Source organism: Equus przewalskii, chromosome 1 (genome assembly GCF_037783145.1).
Source record: "Equus przewalskii isolate Varuska chromosome 1, EquPr2, whole genome shotgun sequence".
Taxonomy (NCBI): Eukaryota; Metazoa; Chordata; class Mammalia; order Perissodactyla; family Equidae; genus Equus; species Equus przewalskii.
Genome location: NC_091831.1, coordinates 9827550 through 9851957, shown reverse-complemented (window position 1 = coordinate 9851957; position 24408 = coordinate 9827550). Strand labels below are relative to the sequence as shown.

Below are 24408 nucleotides of genomic sequence, written 5' to 3'. Positions count from 1 at the left end.
GTGTAAGTACGTTCTGATGTTCAACAATAACAAAATTGCCTAATGATTTATTTTTGAGATGATGTCCCTGTCGTTAAGCAACACACGTGAGTGTACCTGGTAAGGCGTTGGATCCCAGTTAATCGCACAATTAAAAAAAGAAATTTAAGTTCATTAATAATTCCATCTTTTAAGATTTCTTTGGAAATAGAGGGAAGTTAGTGTCTGGTTTTGTTTTTATAGATTGGTAGTTCAGGAAAGAGCACTTGTTGACTTGGCAAATGTCACACAGGAGGCAAAGGGGGGCGACCCAGTGGCGCAGCGGTTAAGTGCGCCTGTTCCGCTGCGGCGGCCTGGGGTTCAATGGTTCAGATCCCGGGTGTGGACATGGCACCGCTTAGCACACCGTGCCGTGGTAGGCGTCCCACATGTACAGTAGAGGAAGATGGGCGTGGATGTGAGCTCAGGGCCAGTGTCCTCAGCGAAAAGAGAAGGATTAGCAGCAGTTAGCTCAGGGCTGATCTTCCTCAGAAAAAAAGCGAAGGCAAACAGGCCCCCTTTATGCTGAGTCCCTGGCGCAGTGCCCTGTCTTGGTTTATTAGAGAGATTCTGATATGGAAGTTCTGGTTTGGGGATATGAAAGCAGAGAAAGGATCGACTTAAGACCTAAAGTAAGAAATGCAGTACTTAAATCTTAGAAGAGATATCCTGGCTCAAGTCAGAGCTCAGTGAAAGCTCTATCCAGAGGAAGATTGGCAGTCCTTGACCTATTTGGAAATAGAGAAATGAACATTGCATAATTCACTGTATGAAGGAACATATGAATCTTGAAGGATGAAGTGACATTAATAAGCAAATTCTGATACCTCTTCCTCCTCCGCCTCCTTGTGCTTTAGGAGAGATGCTGCCGAGGCTGGACTCTGCCTGTGTCTACCGCAGAGGCTAAGGCAGTGGGTGAAATGTGCCTACTATAGTTCCAGCAACTGACCATTTACCTAATAGGGCCACATCCACGTCGATTCTAAGTTCAGTATTAAATATTGCCCCATAAACCTGCAGAACTATGTATATACCATATTGATCCTTACATCCCAAGGAACATAAAGACATCATGAAAATCACTGTTCTCATTTGCATTAGGTTAATTAACGTAAAGCAACAACAAGCAGTGAGCATAATGAAGCACGTTGGCATTTAACCTTGTATTCATTACACAGAAACTCAGGATGTGGGCCTTGCCCCTCCCCCCACTGCGTGTTGGAATACCTCTTACAGTGACATGTTTTAGACAACAGGTACAAATTTATTTGACGTAGAGACACAGTGTCTAAGTATTCATTAAATTCTTCTAAATTGACTTGATTCTCATAAGCCATACCAATTCCTGTAATTTTAAAGCTGAAACATTTGGTATCTCCAATTTTAAAGTGATTTTTTTAAATTTACTTTCGGGGCGGGGGGGGGGTGTGCAGTTGAATTTTTTTTTTAATGATTGGCTCCTGAGCTAACAACTGTTGCCAATCTTCTTTTTTTCCTGTTTTCTCTCCCTAAATCCCCCCAGTACATAGTTGTATGTTTTAGTTGTGGGTGCTTCTAGTTGTGGCATGTGGGACGCTGCCTCAGCATGACCCGATGAGCGATGCCATGTTCTCGCCCAGGACTGGAACTGACGAAACCCAGGCTGCCAAAGCAGAGCATGTGAACTCAGCCACTCAGGCACGGGGCAGGCCCCCATCCTAGGAAGTAGTTTAATCTTTGAGCTTCAGAGGCTGATGCTGACAAAGATTAAGTGTCTGGGGGCCAGCTGGTTCGGATCCCGGGTGTGGACGTGGCACCACTCATGAAGCCATTATGTGGCAGGTGTCCCACATATAAAGTAGAGGAGGATGGGTATGCATGTTAGCTCAGGGCTAGTCTTCCTCAGCAAAAAGAGGAGGATTGGCAGATGTTTTCAGGGCTGATATTCCTTAAAAAAAAAAGAAAAAAAGATTAAGTGCCTGACTAAAACTTGCTCAGCTAGAAAGTGATAGAGCTGGTTTGATTGTAAACTTAACCTTCATTCACGACTGCCTCCCCTTCCTTAGAGGTATCAGAGACCTGTCTTGTTTGGATTTGTTGGTTTATTCTGGCTCATCCGCCCAATAACTCTGGGTGGAGGGGGTGGGGTGCCTTTGCCCAGGCAAAGTGAGATCAGTCTTAGGGATCTTTAAGTTTAGGACAGGGTCCTTGACCTCAAGAAAATTACATTTTTAATTCAGGAGACAAAGTATATGTGTAAAGAAGTGCAAATTAGGACAGTAGAAGACAGCATATTGCCAACGCCAAATAAATAACATGGACAGATGTGCATATAGGCGGTGGGACTTGAACTGAGGTTCGAAAGAATTGACGAGTTAGGTTTAGGTAAAGCAGCCCAGGGTGGAGATTCCATGCCAAGGAGCTGTGTACACAAATACGTGGAGGTAGGAATATACCGTGTTTCTTTAAGAAAGAATTATTCCAGGATAGCTAACCTGGCAAGTTGGCAGAGGCGTGGAACAGCTTCAAAAGACAGGGCCTTAATCACATTTAAGGTGTTGCGTTTGTTCTTGTTCCTATAGCAGTGAGTGTTCCCAAACAGCAGCATTACTCAGCAGTACAGAAATGGCATTTTTTTTTGCACATGCAACTATATCTGTGTTTCCCACCATTCTGGCAGCAGGTGCCAGGAAGACTACATAGCCATAAAGATCTCTGGCAGCCGTAAGATTCTTTCTCCTTTCTCTCAGGATCCTTGCATACTAGCGTTACATTGGGCTTGTATTGTCGTGCTTCCTTTTTTCCTAAAAAGGAAAACCTTGCTAGATGAGGGTTTGTCAGTTTTGCACTGTTGACATTTGAGGCCAGATAATTCTCTGTTGTAGGAGGCTTTCCTGTGCATCATAGGATGTTTAGCACCCCTGACCCCTGTGACAACCAAAAATGTCTCCAGACACCGCCAAATGTGCTCTGGAGGCAGAATCGCACCCCTAATTGAGAACTGCTGGTATAAACCTGTGCTCCATGAAGGTGGGAAAATGTGGCCTTTCTCCTTATAGCCTGGTAGAAAACGCTCTCTCAACCTGCTGTCTGCCACACCCAGTTTGTTGACTATAGAAATTGATCTTCAAGATACCAACAAGAGCCATTGAGATTCTGAGGTGCTGTTTGCCAAAGGGTTTTGGTTTTTTTAATTTTTAAAAAAATTTTTTTTTGTTAAGGTTATGAAAGTTAACATCCTAGTGAAATTACAGTTGTACATCATTATTAGTCAGGTTGTACGTATACCATTCACCCCTAGTGCCCTCCCCCCACCACCCTTTCCCCTGGCAACCACCGATCAGTTCTCTTTGTCCCTATGTTAACTACCACCTATGAGTGGAGTCATACAGAGTTCGTCTTTCTCTGTCTGGCTTATTTCACTCAACATAATACCCTCAAGGTCTATCCATGTTGTTGTGAATGGGACGACTTTGTCCTTTTTTATGGCTGAGTAGTATTCCATTGTGTCTATATACCACATCTTCTTTATCCAATCATCAGTTGCTGGGCACTTAGGTTGGTTCCATGACTTGGCTATTGTGAATAATGCTACGATGAAGATAGGGGTGCATGGAACTTCTGGAATTGCTGATTTCGGGTTCTTAGGATAGATACCCAGTGGTGGGATGGCTGGGTTATAAGGTATTTCTGTTCTTAACTTTTTGAAGAATCTCCATACTGTTTTCCATAGTGGCTGCACCAGTTTGCATTCCCACCAAGTGTATGAGGGTTCCCTTTTCTCCACAGCCTCTCCACCATTTGTCACTCTTGGTTTTGGATATTTTTGCCATTCTAACAGGTGTAAGGTGATATCTTAGTGTAGTTTTGATTTGCATTTCCCTGATGATTAGTGATGATGAGCATCTTTTGATGTGTCTATTGGCCATCTGTATATCTTCTTTGGAGAAATGTCTGTTCATGTCCCCTGCCTATTTTGTAATTGGGTTGTTTGATTTTTTATTGTTGAGTTGTGTGAGTTCTTTGTATATTATGGAGATTAACCCTTTGTCGGATAAATAACTTGTGAATATTTTTTCCCAATTAGTGGGCTGTTTTTTTGTTTCAATCCTGTTTTCCCTTGCCTTGAAGAAGCTCTTTAGGCTGATGAAGTCCCATTTGTTTATTCTTTCTATTGTTTCCCTCACGTGAGGGGTTATGGTGTCCGAAAAGATTCTTTTGAAGCTGATGTCAAAGAGTGTACTGCCAGTATTCTCTTCTAGAAGACTTATTGTTTCAGGCCTAATCTTTAGGTCTTTGATCCATTTTGAGTTTACTTTAGTAAATGGTGAAAAAGAATGGTTGATTTTCATTCTTTTACATGTGACTGTCCAGTTTTCCCAGCACCATTTGTTGAAGAAACTTTCTTTCCTCCATTGTAGGCCCTCAGCTCCTTTGTCAAAGATTAGCTGTCCAAGATGTGTGGTTTTATTTCTGGGCTTTCAATTCTGTTCCATTGATCTGTGCATCTGTTTTTGTACCAGTACCATGCTGTTTTGATTACTGTAGCTTTGTAGTATGTTTTGAAGTCAGGGATTGTGATGCCTCCAGCTTTTTTCTTCTTTCTCAGGATTGCTTTAGCAATTCGGGGTCTTTTGTTGCCCCAAATGAATTTTAGGATTCGTTGTTCAATTTCTGTAAAGAATGACATTGGAATTCTGATTGGGATAGCATTGAATCTGTAGATTGCTTTAGGTAGTATGGACATTTTAACTATGTTTATTCTTCCAATCCATGTGCATGGAATGTCTTTCCATCTCTTTATGTTGTCGTCAATTTCTTTCAAGAAGGTCTTGTAGTTTTCGTTGTATAGATCTTTCACTTCCTTGGTTAAATTTATCCCAAGGTATTTTATTCTTTTTGTTGTGATCGTGAATGGGATTGAGTTCTTGAGATCTTTTTCTGTTAGTTCGTTGTTAGCATGTAGAAATGCTACTGATTTATGTATGTTGATTTTATACCCTGCAACTTTACTGTAGTTGTTGATTGTTTCTAATAGTTTTTCTATGGATTCTTTGAGGTTTTCTATATATAAGATCATCTCGTCTCCAAACAGCGACAGTTTTGCTTCTTCGTTGCCTATTTGGCTTCCTTTTATTTCTTTTTCCTGCCGAATAGCTCTGGCCAAAACCTCCAGTACTGTGTTGAATAAGAGTGGTGAAAGTGGGCACCCTTGTCTTGTTCCTGTTCTGAGAGGGATGGGTTTCAGTTTTTGTCTGCTGAGTATGATGTTGGCTGTGGGTTTGTCATATATGGCCTTTATTATGTTGAGGTACTTTCCTTCTATACCTATTTTATTGAGGGTTTTTATCATAAATGGATGTTGGATCTTGTCGAATGCTTTCTGTGCATCTATTGAGATGATCATGTGGTTTTTGTTTCTCATTTTGTTAATGTAGTGAATCACGTTGATTAAGTTGCGGATGTTGAACGATCCCTGTGTCCCTGGTATAAATCCCACTTGGTCATGGTGTATAATCTTTTTGATATATTGCTGTGTTTGGTTTGCCAAAATTTTGTTGAGGTTTTTTGCATCTATGTTCATCAGTGATATTGGCCTGTAGTTTTCCTTCTTTGTGTTGTCCTTGTCAGGTGTGTTTTGGTACGGTGTGTTTTCATTTTCATTTGTCTCCTGATAATATTTGATTTCTTCTTTAATTTCTTCAATAATCCATTGTTTGTTCAGTAGCATGTTGTTTAGTCTCCACATTTTTGGCCCTTTCCCGGCTTTATTCTTGTAGTTGATTTCTAGTTTCGTAGCATTATGATCAGAAAAGATGCTTGATATTATTTCAACCCTCTTGAACTTATTGATGCTTGCTTTGTTTCCCAAGATATGGTCTATCCTTGAGAATGTTCCATGCGCGCTTGAGAAGAATGTGTAACCTGCTGTTTTTGGATGAAGTGTCCTATATATATCTATTAGTTCCATCTGATCTAATTTTTCATTTAATTCTATAATTTCCTTGTTGATTTTCTGTCTGGATGATCTGTCCATTGGTGTTAATGGGGTCTTGAGGTCCCCTACTATTATTGTATTGCTGTTGATGTCTCCTTTTAGTTTTGTTAATAGTTTCTTTACAAATTTTGGTGCTCCTGTGTTAGGTGCGTATATATTTATAAGTGTTATGTCATCTTGGTGGAGCATCCCTTTTATCATTATATACTGCCCCTCTTTGTCTTTCTTTATCTGTTTTGCTTTGAAGTCTACTTTGTCTGATATAAGTATGGCAACACCTGCTTTCTTTGGTTCATTGTTAGCTTGGAGTATTGTCTTCCATCCCTTCACTCTGAGTCTGTGTTTGTCTTTGGGGCTGAGGTGTGTTTCCCGGAGGCAGCATATTGTTGGATCTTGTTCTTTGATCCATCCTGCCACTGTGTGCCTTTTGATTGGAGAGTTCAATCCATTCACGTTTAGAGTGATTATTGAAACGTGGGGGCCTACTGTTGCCATTTTGTCACTTGTTTTCTGGTTCTTTTGCATTTTGTCCTGATGGAGAGCTGTTACTTTGTGTTATTGTCCTTCTGCTTATCTCCTTTGTTCTGGATTTTGTAACCCCTTTCCTTTTTTTGATTTTTCAGGAATGAGGTTCTTCCTGAGCATTTCTTGAAGAGGAGGTTTTGTGGCAATGAACTCCCTTAACTTTTGTTTGTCTGGGAAAGTTTTTATTTCTCCATCGTATTTGAAGGATATTTTCGCTGGGTAGAGTATTCTTGGCTGCAGGTTTTTGTCCTTCAGAGTTTTGAATATTTCATTCCAATCTCTTTTAGCCTGTAAGGTCTCTCCTGAGAAATCTGCTGATAGCCTTATGGGGTTTCCTTTGTAAGTTATTTTCTTCTGCCTGGCTGCCCTTAGTATTTTCTCATTGTCGTTGACTTTTGCTGGTTTCACTACTGTATGCCTTAGGGTTGGTCTTCTTGCGTTAATAAAGTTTGGAGATCTATTGGCTTCTGTCACATGAAGTTCCATCTCTCTTCCCAAGTTTGGAAAGTTCTCAGCTATTATTTCTTTGAACAGGCCTTCTGCCCCCTTCTCCTTCTCTTCTCCCTCTGGTATACCTATAATCCTTATGTTGCATCTCCTAATTGAGTTGGATAATTCTTGGAGAGTTTCTTCATTTCTTTTTAGTCTTAGTTCTCTCTCCTCTGTCTGCAGCATTTCTGTATTCCTATCCTCCAAATTGCTAGTTCTGTCCTCCATATTATCGACCCTACTGTTCAGAGAGTCCAGATTTTTCTTAATCTCCTCCATTGTGTTCTACATCTCCAGTATTTCTAATTGGTTCTTCTTTATAGTGTCAAGCTCTTTTGTGACATAGCTCCTGAACTCATTGAGTTGTCTATCTGAATTCTCTTTTAACTCGTTGAGTTTTTTAATAATGGCAGTTTTGAAATCATCATCATTTAGGTTATAGATTTCATTGTCTTTGGGATTGTTTTCTGGGTGCTTATCATTTTCCTTCTGTTCTGGAGATTTAATATATTTTTTCATACTGCTTGATGGCTTGGATTTGTGCCTCGGCATAGAGATAGAGTTTAGTCGCTGCTTCCACTTGTTGCGACTGGTGTCGGAGGGGGGGCAGCTGGTTAGACTGCACCAACCAGGAACCCTGTCAGCTGTTACTGACTGGACCTGGACCCCTCCTTGTAGTCACAGTGGTCCTGTGGGGTCCCTTGTCGGTTGTGGTGGCATTTGCAAGGGGGCCTCAGGCTGCTGATGCCTACTGTTGCAGCCACTTAGACGCGCTCCCTCCTTGTGGTCTGCAGCGGTGTTGTGGGCTTTCCCAGCAGCCAGGAGCAGGATCACCTATAATCGCCACTTTGTCCCTAACAGAGCCCACAAGATCACACTTGTCCACTATAGGTCCCAGCAGAGCTATGGGTATCTTCTGCTGTCTGTCGTTAGCTCACCTAGCTGTGCTACTTTTGCCCCAGGGCCTTCCCACCTTGCGATTGCCAGTTGGGACCTCTCCACTAGTGCTGTGCAGAGGCTTTCGCTCAGGCTGCTGTAGGAACCTGGAGTTTCCCCCTGGGCTATGTACCCGTTTCACCAGAGCTCCACTCTGCCCCGCTCCACTCTGCCCCACTCCACTCTCACGGGATCTCTGGAAGCCCCTTGCCTCATCTGGGACACAGCCAGAGTCCGTGGGCCTGGCGGTGGCTTGTAAGCTGCTCCCTTGAGGGGAATTCTGCTCTAGGGAGCTTCCTGGTGTTCCGAATGCTGGGTGGGGCCTTCCTGCCAATGGCGAGCAGAGGCCCTCCCTGCTGGGGGGCTGCGGGACCCTGGAGCATCCCCCCGGGCCGCAGAGCCGGGTGTTGGAGCTCCACCCAGTCCCCAAGCACATCCACGGGAAGTCTGGGCACCCCCTGCACCGACCCGTGCGCCGGAGACCCTGGGCCCAGCAGCAGCTGGTGGTCTGGTGCAGTGCCAGGGAATCTGCCTGCCAGGAGCTTCCCTTTGTTCTGGATTCTGGGTGAGGCCTCCCAGCTAATGGCGAGCAGAGGCTTTCCCTGCGGGGGGGGGGGGGGGGGGGGCGGGGGCAGGACCCCGGAGCCTCCCACCGAGCCACAGAGCCGGGCGCTGGAGCTCCAACCGTGTCCCCAAGCACGTCCATGGTATGTCCGGGCACCCCCTGCACTGACGCGTGCACCGGAGACCGTGGGCCCAGCAGCAGCTTGCAGTCTGGTGCCGTGCTGGGGAATCCGCCTGCTGGGAGCTTCCCTTTGTTCTGGATTCTGGGCCGTGCCTCCCTGCTAATGGTGAGCGGAGGCCTTCCCTGCCGGTGGGTGGGGGACCCTGGGGATTCCCCCTGGGCTTAGGTGTAATCGCGGGGGGCTTGAGTAGGGCTGTTGTCACCTGTTTCCACCGTCGCTCCGCTGGTGAGTGCACACTCCCGCCCTTGGTGTGTGGCCATGCTATGGGGGAGTCTGCTGGAAGAGAGCCTCCTGCAGGAACTAGGCTGTCTGGGGGTCGTGGGTTGGGCGTCAGAGAGTTTTCACCTATTTCCACCTCCTTCTGGGGGGAGAGTCTGTCCGCCTTCCGATGTATAGTAGTACGAGACTCTTAGGCGTCTTGAGATGCTATCTGGATATCCTTTGTTAATCGGTGAATGTCCAATTAGTTGTAGATTTGACGGGGGAGAGACAAAGAAGACCACTCACTCCGCCATCTTGGTCCCGCCTATTAGCACACTCTTATTGCAATTGTCCTCTTAATTGGGTCGGTACCCAGTGTAGCTGGTTGCTAGGCTCAGGGGTGTACAGTTGTGATAGGCCTGAGGCCAACAAGGCTGATGTCATTTCTCTTAGGAGTGCAGCTGAGTAGGGCTAGCCCTTGGCATGGAGGCACTAAGTTGTTTCAGGCTTTGGAAGGTGGGGCTGATCCTTTTTATGGCTATTTGTGAAACACAAGTCTTCTGCCGCTGATAAGCCTCACCCCCCTCTAGACCACATACACTGTCAGCACAGTCCTGGTCTGTGCACACTACTCAACCCCCTGGAGCGTACCCCACCGCCACACTGCAGAGGCCCCCACCTCTGCCCCAATGCCCCCCACAGTTCACCTGGTCCTCACACAAGCCCTGCCCCACAGAGGATCAAGGCAGTCAGTTAATGCAGGCTGAAAAGTAGCCTGAGGGCTTGCTGTTAGGTGGGGCCAGTCCCTAGGGCGGGTTGACTGCCCTGGCTGAACTGGATTAAATCTGTGCTCTAGTGGGTGTGGCTAACAGCCCAAGGGACGCACCTCAATGGCCCCCACCTGCGTCTGTATCAGCACGCCTGGACCAGCTCAGAACAACAGCCCTCACCAATGTCTCAGTCTCTGGAGAGGATCCTCCCCTCACCACGATGCCCCCCAGAGCCCACCAGGTGAGTCTCGTTTCACCAAAGGACAGTCAGTCTTCTCTCTGGTGATTTTAGGTTGCTGCAATGAGTGAGTTTGTGCGTGGGCCCTTTAAGACCCGGATCTTTCCGGCTTTCGGCCGATAGCTTTTCTGGGGTGTCCTTGCTGCAGTTAATAGCCAGCAAAGCCAGACAGTAAGACCCCCCTCTCAGTTGGGCTGAGTCTGAAGGATGGTTATAGCAGTATTGCCCCCGCTCTGGACCTCACTCCTCCAGGGAGGGCTCGTACCTTAGGGTGGCTCCCGCCTGGCCAGCTGAGAAGCTCCGCTGCTCCCAAAGGTGGCTTTTTTCCTCTCTGGCCGGAGTTACTGCCTCTTCTGCTTTCGTCAGGACTGTCCCTTGTTGTGGGGGTTCTTTTTATCCAGTTTTCAGTTTTCAATCCAGGGTGATTCTTCCTAAAATTGTTGTAACCTGGTTGTGTTTGTGGGAGGAGGCGAGTTCAACGTCTGCTCACAGCGCCATCTTGACGAGTCCTCCCTTTGCCAAAGGGTTTTACAAGGTAAAATGGTCAGTAGCTTGCAGAAGGAACCCAAAAGCACAGATACCACATAGACTATTTCAAAAGTTCACCTGTGGTGTAACAAGGCCCTCAACTAGGACGATACCACTGATGGCTGGAAAGCAAGACACGTTAATACAGGAAGACTTGAGAAGATTTGGCAATTATCTTGAAATGGAGGAATTAGGCGGACTCCACATTTTCTAAATGGAGTGGTTTAGTGATAGGCAAAGACTGGGATGTCTGGAGGAAAAGTAGTTAAGGGGAAAGAGAAGGAAAATGATTCATCCTCTTTTAGACTTTAGGCTTTAAAAAGTGTCAGTTCAACTTATAACTGGAAGTGTTGTGGAATCTAAGCAGGAGATGAATCTGGAAACTAGCAGAAAAATCAGAGCTAGAGATACAGGTGAGTACACTACAGACTACTTTGGGTGAATGTTGAAGAAAGGCAAAGCAAAAGGAGAATTAATGTAGGATGTCAGTTACGGGAAGCTTTGCGACAAATATGCTTTATTCAGAATTGGAGCAAAAGACGGAAAAGGACGTTTAAGTCCAGTCTTAAGAGCAAAAGTACAAGCAGAATTTGGGCCATATACATTAAACAACCCAGCAACAGAGGCATTATGGTTTGAGAAGTTTAAAATGCAGAATAAGTAACCTAGGGACAGGTTACAGAGATTCTAGAAAGCAATGAGGCAGGGTGTGAACTCTGTCCACTTAACAAGGGAGACCTGCTCTAGGTTCATAGGCTCCCTTCGTTCCATTTGGTATCCACTCGGCCCCTGCAGGTATTGGTGCAACTCCTGGTCTGGAACGCAGGTCTCCTGACTTCTGTTCCTTCTTGTACCAGCCTGGTTTCCCTGAAAAAGAGGATGGGTCAAAGAAATTCCCAGTACAGTCAGGCACCGTGTAACGTTTCTTCTCAACAAGAGATTGCATATATGACAGTGGTCCCATAAGAATAGTACCATACAGCCTAGGTGTGTAGTAGGCTGTCCTGTCTAGGTTTGTGTAAGTACGTTCTGATGTTCAACAATGACAAAATTGCCTAATGATTTATTTTTGAGACGATGTCCCTGTCGTTAAGCAACACACGTGAGTGTACCTGGTAAGGCGTTGGATCCCAGTTAATCGCACAATTAAAAAAAGAAATTTAAGTTCATTAATAATTCCATCTTTTAAGATTTCTTTGGAAATAGAGGGAAGTTAGTGTCCGGTTTTGTTTTTATAGATTGGTAGTTCAGGAAAGAGCACTTGTTGACTTGGCAAATGTCACACAGGAGGCAAAGGGGGGCGACCCAGTGGCGCAGCGGTTAAGTGCGCCTGTTCCGCTGCGGCGGCCTGGGGTTCAATGGTTCAGATCCCGGGTGTGGACATGGCACCGCTTAGCACACCGTGCTGTGGCAGGCGTCCCACATGTACAGTAGAGGAAGATGGTCGTGGATGTGAGCTCAGGGCCAGTGTCCTCAGCGAAAAGAGGAGGATTAGCAGCAGTTAGCTCAGGGCTGATCTTCCTCAGAAAAAAAGCGAAGGCAAACAGGCCCCCTTTATGCTGAGTCCCTGGCGCAGTGCCCTGTCTTGGTTTATTAGAGAGATTCTGATATGGAAGTTCTGGTTTGGGGATATGAAAGCAGAGAAAGGATCGACTTAAGACCTAAAGTAAGAAATGCAGTACTTAAATCTTAGAAGAGATATCCTGGCTCAAGTCAGAGCTCAGTGAAAGCTCTATCCAGAGGAAGATTGGCAGTCCTTGACCTATTTGGAAATAGAGAAATGAACATTGCATAATTTATTGTATGAAGGAACATATGAATCTTGAAGGATGAAGTGACATTAATAAGCAAATTCTGATACCTCTTCCTCCTCCGCCTCGTTGTGCTTTAGGAGAGATGCTGCCGAGGCTGGACTCTGCCTGTGTCTACCGCAGAGGCTAAGGCAGTGGGTGAAATGTGCCTACTATAGTTCCAGCAACTGACCATTTACCTAATAGGGCCACATCCACGTCGATTCTAAGTTCAGTATTAAATATTGCCCCATAAACCTGCAGAACTATGTATATACCATATTGATCCTTACATCCCAAGGAACATAAAGACATCATGAAAATCACTGTTCTCATTTGCATTAGGTTAATTAACGTAAAGCAACAACAAGCAGTGAGCATAATGAAGCACGTTGGCATTTAACCTTGTATTCATTACACAGAAACTCAGGATGTGGGCCTTGCCCCTCCCCCCACTGCGTGTTGGAATACCTCTTACAGTGACATGTTTTAGACAACAGGTACAAATTTATTTGACGTAGAGACACAGTGTCTAAGTATTCATTAAATTCTTCTAAATTGACTTAATTCTCATAAGCCATACCAATTCCTGTAATTTTAAAGCTGAAACATTTGGTATCTCCAATTTTAAAGTGATTTTTTTAAATTTACTTTCGTGGGGGGGGGGGAGGTACAGTTCAATTTTTTTTTTTTTAAAGATTGGCACCTGAGCTAACAACTGTTGCCAATCTTCTTTTTTTTCCCCTGCTTTTTCTCACCAAATCCTCCCAGTACATAGTTATATGTTTTAGTTGTGCCTCATTCTCGTTGTGGCATGTGGCATGCTGCCTCAGCATGTCCTTATGAGCGGTGCCATGTCCACACCCAGGATCTGAACCAGCGAAACCCTGGGCTGCCAAAGTGGAGCACTGAAACCCAACCACTCGGCCACGGGGCTGGTCCCCAAATTTTTTTAAACTTTATTTTCGGTAGATAATTGTAGATTCTTATGTAGTTGTAAGAGGTAACACAAAGAGATCCTGCATACTCTTTATCCAATTTGCCCCAATGGCCGCATCTTACAAAACTATAATACAATATCACAACCAGGACATTGACATTGGTATGATCCATCAAAGTTATTCAAATATCTCCTGTTTTATGTGTAAATTTGTATATTCTATGCTGTTTTATCACATGTATGTTTGTGTGTCCATCACCACAGTAAACCTACAGGACAGTTCCATCAGCACAAAGATTCTTGTGTTACCCTTGTGTAACCACATGACATGCCTAACAACCACCCTCCTTCTGCCCCACCTGTTCCTAACCCCTGATCTGTTCTCCATCTCTATAATTTTATCATTTCAAGAATGTTAGATAAATGAAATCATACATTGTAACCTTTTGGGATTGGCTTTTTACACTCAGCATAATTCTCATGAGATTCAAACAAGTTGTTGCCCAAATCAGTGGTTTGTTCCTTTTTATTGCTGAGTAGTATTCTGTTGAAGAGGAGGGAAAAACTTTTCCTCTACTCTCTTGGGTTCAGTGGCTGGAGTCTGAGAATAAACTGAGAAAAGACATTAACTGGAGGAAAAGGTTTATTTCATGTTCACAGGGGAACCAACAAAAGAAGTAGGTGGCTCTGTAAATGGTTGAAGTTAAAGGCTTGTATAACTGAGCAGGGAAGAGGGAGGGGAGAAGTTGAGTGTATGGGAAAAACAAACAAGCTTCTTTAGAAAACAGAAACAGTTTTTTAGAAGGTAAGAAAGTTGGTGATAATGTTTATCTATACAGATATGAATGGTCTTTCCATAAAACTCCTCTGAGAGGGGATTTATGGTAGCCTCATTTCCCAAAAGTTGCTACTTTTAGTCAGATAAGGGAAGCTCTGAGAAGACTTTTTTCTTTCTTATTTTTTTTAAAGATTGGCCCTTAGCTAACAAGTGTTGCCAGTCTTTGTTTTTTTCCCTTCTCCCCTAAGGCCCCCAGTACATAGTTGTATATTCTAGCTGTAGGTCCTTCTAGTTGTGGCATGTGGGACGCCACCTCAGCATGGCTTGATGAGCAGTGCTAGGTCCGTGCCGAGGATCTGAACCTGCGAAACCCTGGACCACCAAAGCTGAGTGCGTGAACTTAACCACTCGGCCACGGGGCCAGTTTCAAGACTTTTTTCAGCATCTGTTGAACCTCAGATGTCTTCAGCTTAAAATAATCTTTCTGGTAACTCTGGGGTTCCAAGTGAATCCCTACACCATGAGGGATATACCATGAGTGCTTAACCATTCACCTGTTGACAGACATCTAGGTTGTTTCCTGTTTTTGATTGTTATGAATAAAGCTGCTATGATCATTTGTGTGCAGGTTTTTGTTTAAACTTACTTTTAATTTTTCTAGGATAAATACCCAAGAGTGCAATTGCTGGATCATGTGGTAATTGCATGTTTATAAGAAACTACTAAACAGTTGTCTTTTTTTTTTTAAAGATTTTTGTTTTGTCCTTTTTCTCCCCAAAGCCCCCTAGTACATCGTTGTATATTCTTAGTTGTGGGTCCTTCTAGTTGTGGCACGTGGGACACCGCCTCAGCGTGGCTTGACGAGCAGTACCATGTCCGTGTCCAGGATTCGAACTGATGAAACACTGGGCTGCCTGCAGCGGAGCGCGCGAATTTAACCACTCGGCCACGGGGCTGGCCCCCTGCTAAACAGTTTTCCGGAGTGGCTGTAGCATTTTACATTCCTACCAGCAATGTATGAGAAATCCAGTTTCTCCTCATCCTTGCCAGCAAGTGGCATTGTCACTGATTTTTTTGTTTTAGACATTTGGATAGGTGTGTAATTATATCTCACTGTGTTAATTTACTTTTAAAATATCTTTTACTTTCCCACTAAATTGGAGAATGAGATATTCTGGTTAGCTGACAGTTAAAAGGTCCTTCTTTTAGGCATTATACACATTTAATTATATCATAAAATAATATTTTACCTTTCCTTGATCCAGAAAGTTGAATCAGTGAAAATGATATTAAAAATACCATCAAAATGTACTTACCAAGGATGAGTACTCTTTGTAGACTTACAAGTCAAAGAAGACTTAGAAAAATTAGATTTGTTCAAGCATCTATTATCTTTAGCCAGCATAAATATGCACATTCAATGTAAAAATTGAATACATAAGGGGCTGGCCCCGTGGCTGAGTGGTTAAGTTCGCGCGCTCCGCTGCAAGCGGCCCAGTGTTTCGTTGGTTCGAATCCTGGGTGCGGACATGGCACTGCTCGTCAGACCACGCTGAGGCAGCGTCCCACATGCCACAACTAGAGGAACCCACAACGAAGAATACACAACTATGTACCGGGGGGCTTTGGGGAGAAAAAGGAAAAAATAAAATCTTAAAAAAAAAAAAAAAAAAAAAATTGAATACATAACATACTAAAAATAAACATGGGCAAATCTCTTCATTATCTCAGAGTAAGGAAAGTCATTCTACTTAAAAGCTGATTCCATCACCCAAAGAAAGAAAAAAATAAAAGATTAATAAAAGAAAGATTAATAATTTTGACAACATAAAAATAAAAAACTTCTGCATGAGAAAAACCAAACAAACAAAAAAACTATAAGCAAGGTCAAAAAGACAAATGACAAACTAGTTAAAAAATTTTTCAACTCCTGTCACCAAAGAGCTACTTTCCTTAATTTATATAGTACTCCTGGAAATCAACAGGAAAGAAAAAAGTGAAAGAAATTGAATAAGAAAATGGGCAAAGGACATGAATAAACAGAAAAAGAAATACAAGTGGTTCTTAAACATATGAAAAGGTGTTCAGAATCAAAAGAGAAACACTAATCTAAGAATACTTTTTTTATTAAAATATTGTTAGAAACGAGGTGTAGTGTAAAGTCCAGGGCTTGGTAGAGTGGTGGGTGCAGAGCAGTGGCTACTTTCCACTAATGCTGATTACTGAAGTCAGTCCCATGCAGTTAGCTAAATCCCCTTATCCCACCATGTGTAATAACAAAAGGAATTCTGTTACCTCAGTACCATCTGTCTGGCCTCATGCTCAGTTATGCAGACAGTGTGGGATAGGTTGCAGAGAGACTGAAGAAAAGACCTGGAGGCAGCGTACAAGACATAAGGTTTATTGGGAGTTACATACAGGGAGTGGCCAGAGGTGGCCAGCTGAACAGAGTTGTGCACCACTACCCTGAATGGGAGTGGGTTGCTTACATAGGTGAGGAGCATAAAGGCTATGTGCTTGCCAAAAGAGGCTGTCCCTGGTACGGTCAGAATTCCCAAGAGCAGTAGCTCATGTGGACGTGCTCTATGTTCCTTCATAAGGTAAGTTAAGATCTGGGCTGGCCAGGCCCTGGATCATTACAAATCCTGGCAGCTGGGGCCAGAAGGACACATGGCTCTTAAAGGGCTCGCAGTTTATTGCTGAACATGTGAGATCCTACACCATCTAACCCATTCCTTGCCCTGCCCCTTAGGTAATGACTTCAATTAGTTTTTTATGCTTCCTAAAGTGGGACCTGGTTTTAAAAGAAACAAGTGTTCTTATACACAATGGACTATCTTGCAACTATAAAAAACAGAATGAAGATACTCTAGGTCCAAACGTGGAAACATCTTGGTACCAAACTTCTTAATCTCAAGTTCGCTGGTGCACAATAAGCCAATCACTAAGACACAGGTGCTTGGAGATGGAAGAAAGGTTTATTCAAATTGGCCAAAATAAGAAGGCAGAAAGATGGGTTCTCTCAAATCTGCCTTAATAAAAGAAAAAAGCAGGGGGTCTCTATAGAGCTCTGGGGCTTGGGAGGAGGAGTTTTGGAGAAACAAGGGGGAAATCCGTGTTTCTTTCACTCCAGATAAGCCCTTGGGCAATTAGACTTCTGGGCATCCACAGCAGCTGGAGGCTGGTTATCTGGTGATCCTAACTTCCCTAAAAGCATTCTTTTTATTCTGCAAAACAAGCTCATAAATCCTGTGACCCTTGAGTCACCCTTCAGTTAAACAAGAAAACAGCATATTGACAAGATTAACTTCTTTTCATCTGTGTCTGTGTTGGGAACAAGGTCAAAGATTAATTGCGTTCTTACTAAATATTTACAGTTAACCCTCAGGTACTGGCTTCAATCTCCAGAATATGTTGCCAGATGGGAAAAAGGAAGGTGCAGAATAGGGTACATAGTGTGCTACGTTTTAGAAGGGATAGGGAGGAAAATAAAGTATATTTGCTTATATTTGTAAAGTCATATGTGACTTAATGACAAGGATGTGTTCTGAGAAATGTGTTGTTAGGTGATTTTGTCATTGGGCAAACATAATAGAGGGTGCTTACACAAACCTAGGTGATAGAGCCTACTACCCACCTAGGCTATATAGCACTAATCTTATGGGACCACCGTTGTATATGTGGCCCATAGTTAACTGAAACATCATTATGTGATGATTGACTGTGTGTAAAGAATACTAGAAGGGTTCCTAGGAAGCTAATCAACAGGTTACCTATGGGCTGGTAATAGAGAAGTGGGCTGGATGGGAATAGGCCAACGGCTTTTTTGAACCTCATTACCTGTTCAAAACAAAAGAAGAAGTTTCTTTTTCCTTTTTCTCCCCAAAGCCCCCTGCTACATAGTTGTATATTCTTAGTTGTGGGTCCTTCTAGTTGTGGCATGTGGGACGCTGCCTCAGTGTGGCTTGATGAGCGGTGCCATGTCCGCACCCAGGATTCGAACCAACGAAACACTGGGCTGCCTGCAGCGGAGCGCACGTACTTAACCAGTCGGCCATGGGGCCGGCCCCCAAAAGAAGAATTTTAAAGCCAGACCTCTGGGGCAAGGGGAGAGCAGGGGGAGCACATTCATGGATCATCATCTTGGATGAGTGAATGGTTTGGCTTTTGAAAGTTGTGTTAAAAAACAAAATTCAACTGAATAAATTTTAAAGATTCTATTGGCTTTGTTCAGTGATTCACGAATCAGGCATCATCCATCCAGCAGGTAGGAAGGAGCTCCAAAGAGCTATACAAAATGAAAGACTTTCATAGGCAGGAGGGAGCAGGGACAAGGAGGTTATACTAGCAAAAAGCAGACTGGTTGTGGCAAGGTCACCTTCCTTTAGCGGGCAGCAGGGGTCTGTCGGGCAGACGACCTCACTAGTGCTGACCAAGTAATTCCGGATTGACTGGTTCCATTGCTGGCAGAGGCTGAGACTGTAATGAAGTTAGGCATTAAGTCTCAGTTTGGTGACGTGACATTTAGTGTAGTTGACTCTATTTTGGGCTTGTTGTCTCTTTTTTAACACTTCCCCCCTTTTGGTCACTCTCAGTCTGAGAGATGTGATCAAAATTTAAGGTATTACCACCACTCCCAGCTACCGCTCCAAATTTCTCACAGTTTTTGCAGATCCTCTGTGTGGTATTTACAGGTCATGACATCTTTTTGCTGAGTCTCTCTCATATTCACAGGTCACTACTTAGGTTCACATTCTTTAAGTCAGTCTTTCTTTTCATTCCTTTTCTGACATTCCAGTCTTAGGGAGATCATTTGCTTGGTGGTTAGCAGCTGCAAATATGCATTTAAAGCTTTTGAGAGAATACAGTGCACCAAGCGGACTACTATGATAATTTGGGTGGGATAATTCCCAATGTCTGGAGTGCACTTTGAAGCCAGGGTCCCCAAGACCCAAACCAATCAAAATCAAATAAGTCAAAGAAAGACCCTGTTGAAGGAGTGATTTTCTTAAGCCAAGTGGCTTTCTCCGTGATTTTATGTGACTGAGTTTCAACTTCCCCAGAAGTGTTAATCCAGGTACAGCAAGTGGTGTTGGCCACAACACAGGCATCTCCTTGCTCGGTTAAAAGATAATCAAGGGCTATCCTGTTATCAGGAACAACTTTAACCAGAGAGTCTAAGGATTTTGTTGGGCAGCTTTTGATTTAGCAGTGGGTTCTGCAGTATCTTCAAGAGCTCAGGAAAGGTTCCTGATCATAGCCTCTTTCACACTCACTCCTAACCAGGGACCTGCCAAGGGAGGCGAATCCTGAATCACGAATGCCTCATGCTTGGTCCTTTCTAACTCGAGAATGTAAATTCAGGGGAGTTAACCAATGAGGTGTCTCATTTTGATCATGGACAGTTAGGGGCACAGTTGGGTAACCTAAAAGGCATTGCCCGTTTATGCCTCACATCCAGGCATTCACAGGCCCAAGGAGCGTGATAACCACCACAGACAAAGATCCTCTCAAGGCACAAACCACTTCCCCTAAGGCAGCACTGTTAATGCATTCATTCAAGAGATTGTTGCATTTGCCCATTCAAGCCAGGAGTCAGTCAGGTTTTTAGCACATTCAGGAAAGAAACCTAGCCTGAAATAAAAAGTTGTTCTAAATTCCTTGCAAACATGAGTGCTACTGATGAGATCTTTTTGTGATTGGGGGCTGATCTGATTTAAATAATCGTAAGAACATGGGGGTGCAAATGTATTAAGATTTGCCTAGGTGTTTGTGTCTAATTAGTCAAGTGCAGTTATAATTGGAGAAGAGTGAAAACAAGGCACTGGGTGTTCTGCTTGTAAAAGTCAGACTCTGTAAGTGACTTCTATGGGGGATCAATTGTAGTTTATGGTGACATTGGGAATAGAAGCGAAATTGATCACAGGGAGGACCAGGGGGTCTCTAGCATCATGGACAGATCAGTTTTTGGTGACCAAACCAGCAGTCTGAAAGGTTACCCACTTTAGCAATGGCCTGGGAGATACAGATGATGGCATTCTTTCCAGGCCAATGCCAGAGTAAAGGATAGAAGGAGAAGAAGAAAAGGTTTCATGTTTAGTTAGACTATGAAGTCTTGATCTGGCGTCTTGAGTGAAAGTGGTCTACCTTGATGTCAGCCACTTCTCTTCCTAGTCTGTTTGGTTTTGAGGTCACCAGTGTTTGCACAGGATCAGATGTTGGGTGGAGCCTCCTTTAGTTGTGAAATATGCACCTAAGTTTCAACACCTTGTAATTTGGCAGCAATGTCAGAGTTTTTAGCACAGTCCTTTCCGTGAATCTCACTTTTGCAAAAGCGTGAGAGTAAAACATTAACTGTCTGTAAATGATAGAAGACTTAAAAATGCCCATAGTTAAAGATCTGATGAGAGTTCAATATAATGGAATTGACAAGGAAATTTGGTTATTTCGGTGATATATAACATTTTAAGATAATAACTGGAATTATGACTGATAACAATCTACCAGGACATATCAGACTTTAGGAATGTCATACAATTTCTGGAACATTTATAACATATACCTATACAAATACAGCATAAAGAAGGCTTAGTATTACTTCTTATTTAACAATGTTTCCCATGTAATTTAACTTATCAAATAAGCCTAATTAGTTTGACATCTCCTTTTTTTTAAGGAGAGAGAACAAATCTTTTGAGGTGTTCCAGGGACCCTCTAGAAAATCCCAAAGTTAGCTCAAGGTCAAAAAGACTTCTTTTAGAAATTGATTTTGGCAAGTTGTCAAAATGTCAAAAAATTTGAACCTTTGACTAAATAGAATCACAGATCATTTGAAATGATACTTAATTATTAAACCAAAGTGGCTATAGAAGATTTTAAAGGCAAATACGGAAGGTTACATAGTTGTGAACAAAACTTAGCTCTTTTAATATTGAGAAGATTGGGTTTTCAAATGAAATCAAAGACCTGATAAAGACAACGTGAAGCACAGTGAATTATTTTGGTAAGACAAAATCTTTGCTGTCCAGGCAGACTACTTAAAAGGTAAAGAAACTTTCACAATCTGTTATCGGAAGCAGACCCAGAGGCCAGCCTGATGGTGTAGTGGTTAAGTTCACTTGTCCACTTCAGCAGCCCGGGGTTCACAGCTTTGGATCCCCGGTGTGGACCTACACACTGCTCATCAAGCCATGCTGTGGTGGTGTCCTACATACAAAATAGAGGAAGATTGGCATGGATCTTAGCTCGGGACAATCTTCCTCAAGCAAAAGGAGGAAGAATGGCAACAGATGTTAGCTCAGGGCCAATCTTCCTCACTGAAAAAAAAAAACAAAACACTCAGACCCAAAGTCCAAGAAAACTTTGTCCTTTTAACAGAGAAAATCAATTCTTGTTTTTCACAAGTGTACTTTTGATATAAAAACACATTTTTTTAAACTTAAATGAATATCATTTTATTCTTAGCCAGCTTGACCACACGTAAAATTCCTTTCCCAAGATTTCTTTCCACACCCTACAATTTTGTGCTATATTTTTTTTCCTCCTTCTCATTCTGGAACAATCAGTCATTCCACTTTCCTTACCTTCTTTTCCTACATAGTTGTATCCTTTCACTTTTATTGTTTATAAGTAATTTTAATTATGTATATTGATTAGAATTATTAATCTTTAGAATCCTTAATTCCTAGTGAAAACTAAGAAGTGAACAGTTGTGACTGTCTCTTACACTGGCATTCTGTGGATTGGCAGACTTATAAATACGTTTCATAATTTCTTGAAGTATATTCTTCCTCATAGTAGATTTTTCAGTGTGGCACATGTTTACTAATAGACCCAAACATCTTAAGTTTATTGGTAACAAAAAGCCAAAAGTAGATACACATATATTCAGTAACTAATGTTTCACTATTTTATTTTATTTGATAGTGATCTAGACATTCATTGACTATCCATCTTTTAATTTAATTTAGAAAAACTCCAAGGTTTCGAGTTAGCAAAAAAGATTTGGGGAAATGATTTCAGTAGACATACTGTAAAACACTTATTGCTGAAAAGTTCACCTAGAAACTTTTATCCCACTTACGTCTATCTAATTTATTTGTGCCCAACAATTGTGTTTAGACTACCCACCAAACTTTATGAGACATTAGACAAAGTCAGCCATCATCCCAAGCTATTTTTCTTGCTAACAGATTTTGTAACAGATAATATGAGTTTATTTGACTTTTAGTAAATCTAGGTAGAATAAAAGCATTAATATTTAATACTGATAACTCTAACGTCATGCCTATTTTGGTTAAATTAACAAACTTAAACTAGCTTTTATTTGCTAGCTTTTATTTACCAAAGATTATCTCAGATCACAGGGACTTGAAAAGCGTTTGGATTAGTTTCTATATTTCTGAGAGTTTTAGTAGTCTTTAATTTACATAACCACTTGTTTTTTAAGCCAATTAAATAGAGCTCATTTACAAATTAATTTAACAATACCATCTAGAGGTAGAAAAAATATCAGACATTTACAACATACATAAATAGACACACATAAACATACAGACAGACACAGAGACCTTATAACTTTTGTTCTAAAATTTTAACCATGAGACAGGTATGATAATGCAAAACTCACTAGTTTGTAAAAGGGCAGTTGAGTCCAAATTGTGTTTCTGGCAGATGGAATAAATTAGGGTTACCTGCTCAGATGTCTGAAGCTTTTTATTAATATGTATGGAGAAGACATTTAAGATTTTTCATTCACCCAAGTTCCCAATAGCCTTTCCTCACCCTTTTTTCTCCTTCTAATGAGAATTACCTCTCTGAAGTTTGCATTTCAAAGAGATGGGCTAGATAAGAGTCCTTGGAGAAGATCAGGTAGAACATTTCCTTCTCAGAGGCACAGAGAAAGAGTGCTAAGTTCCTTCAAGAAGGACTTTTGTTTCCTGAGGCTAGAATTGTTACAATATTTAACAAACTTTCTGAGATGCATAGGGCAGGTTTGGGGACTGGTGAAAGGATAGGTGGGCTTTGAATTGCTTCTAGGGCTGCATTTCTGTTCTGGTAAAGACTCAATTTATAAGACAAGGATAGTTGTTTTTAATTCCTCAAAGAATTGGATTACACCCTAAATAACTTGGAAGGGCTGACCCATCCACCCAACTACGTCACCTTCAGTTGACTTCTTTGTGTCAGGGAGAAGATCTTCCACTAAGGTGGAAATTAAATGATTTCTGTGTTTTACATTTAGAAGTTTACCTCCAAATGTTTTTTTCCCTCTAGGTACATTTTAACTTGAAGAAGAAGGCCTAAAAAAAGTTTTTAGCAGGCTCTGAATATCAGCTTTCAACTTGGCAAACTTCTGACCATAGAGCTAAAAAAAAAAAAAAATGTTTTCAAATATCTTGTCAGGCTTCAGCCAGAGCAAATAGTAAATATTCCTGGCAGTATTGGACAACTCCATGGACGCACGAGGCATTCCCAAAAAGGGGGCAAAAGATACTACCCTCTCAAGATCCAGAGCCACTCCCGAAGATAGCCAAAAGGTAGACTTGGACAATTTACCTGTGGGCTGGCGATAGACCTTAGGCACAAATTGAGTTTAACCCACATTTCTGTCCAGCCATATCTAGCCTCAAATGGAGTGCAACCCATTTTTCTGTCCAGCTGTATTTTTGGGCTCCAAACCTGACAGCTACCAAGCCAAATTCTCAGAACACAAAATAAGGCCAACAAGAAGGTTAACAGCTGTCCCTGGGAAAAAAAACGATCAATAATCAGTGGGTCTGGGTTTGGAATGGAAAGAGGAACTTGAAATTTTATTTTCCTCTCTCGACCAGGCAGTACAGACAGAGATTTGGGAGAGCTGGTGTGAGCGAGAATTCTCATCTCTTGCTGGCTTCTGCCAATTTGCCCAGGGTCCCATCTGCAGCTCAGGTGTTTATCAGAATTTGGCAAGGTTTTCCATAATTTTAGTTTCTCCTTGGCTGTTTGAGGGTGTGGGGTCCTGGAGTTGGCCATCCCAAGATATGTCTCTTTGGCATGAGGATTATTTGGAGCTGGTTACTTTTAATAAACTGAAGACAGGAAAGCAAATGAAAAGTAGAATTTACTTACCCTTTGTTAAGAGACATTTACATTGTAGAGGAAATCTCCATCTATAAAGGTGTCTCCCTCTCTGTACCAGGAAGAAGGGGGGATGACCTTATCTCTAGAAACTCTTAATCAATGCCAAAGGCAAGGACTTAAATCTGCGTTTGTTTACTGTACTTGTGTGGTAATCTCCCATGATCGACTCCCCCTCCACCCACAACATCCTCCTTTGTCGTTAGCTGAAGATGATGTTTAAGGTGGTGGCTTCAGCCATTTTTGGCGAGTTGCTCAGGTTGCCTGAGCCTCTCCCATCTATACATGTTATAAAGTTTTGTTTAATTTTCTCCTGTTATTCTGTCTCATGTGAATTTAATTCATTCTCTGGC

General features: G+C 42.4%; 1 protein-coding gene across 3 annotated transcripts in view; it reads left to right on the top strand.

The window, feature by feature from the left end:
- ACADSB (acyl-CoA dehydrogenase short/branched chain) overlaps positions 1-24408 on the top strand; it is a 62071-nt gene that overhangs the window by 1172 nt on the left and 36491 nt on the right. The gene's annotated exons all lie outside the window — the stretch shown is intronic.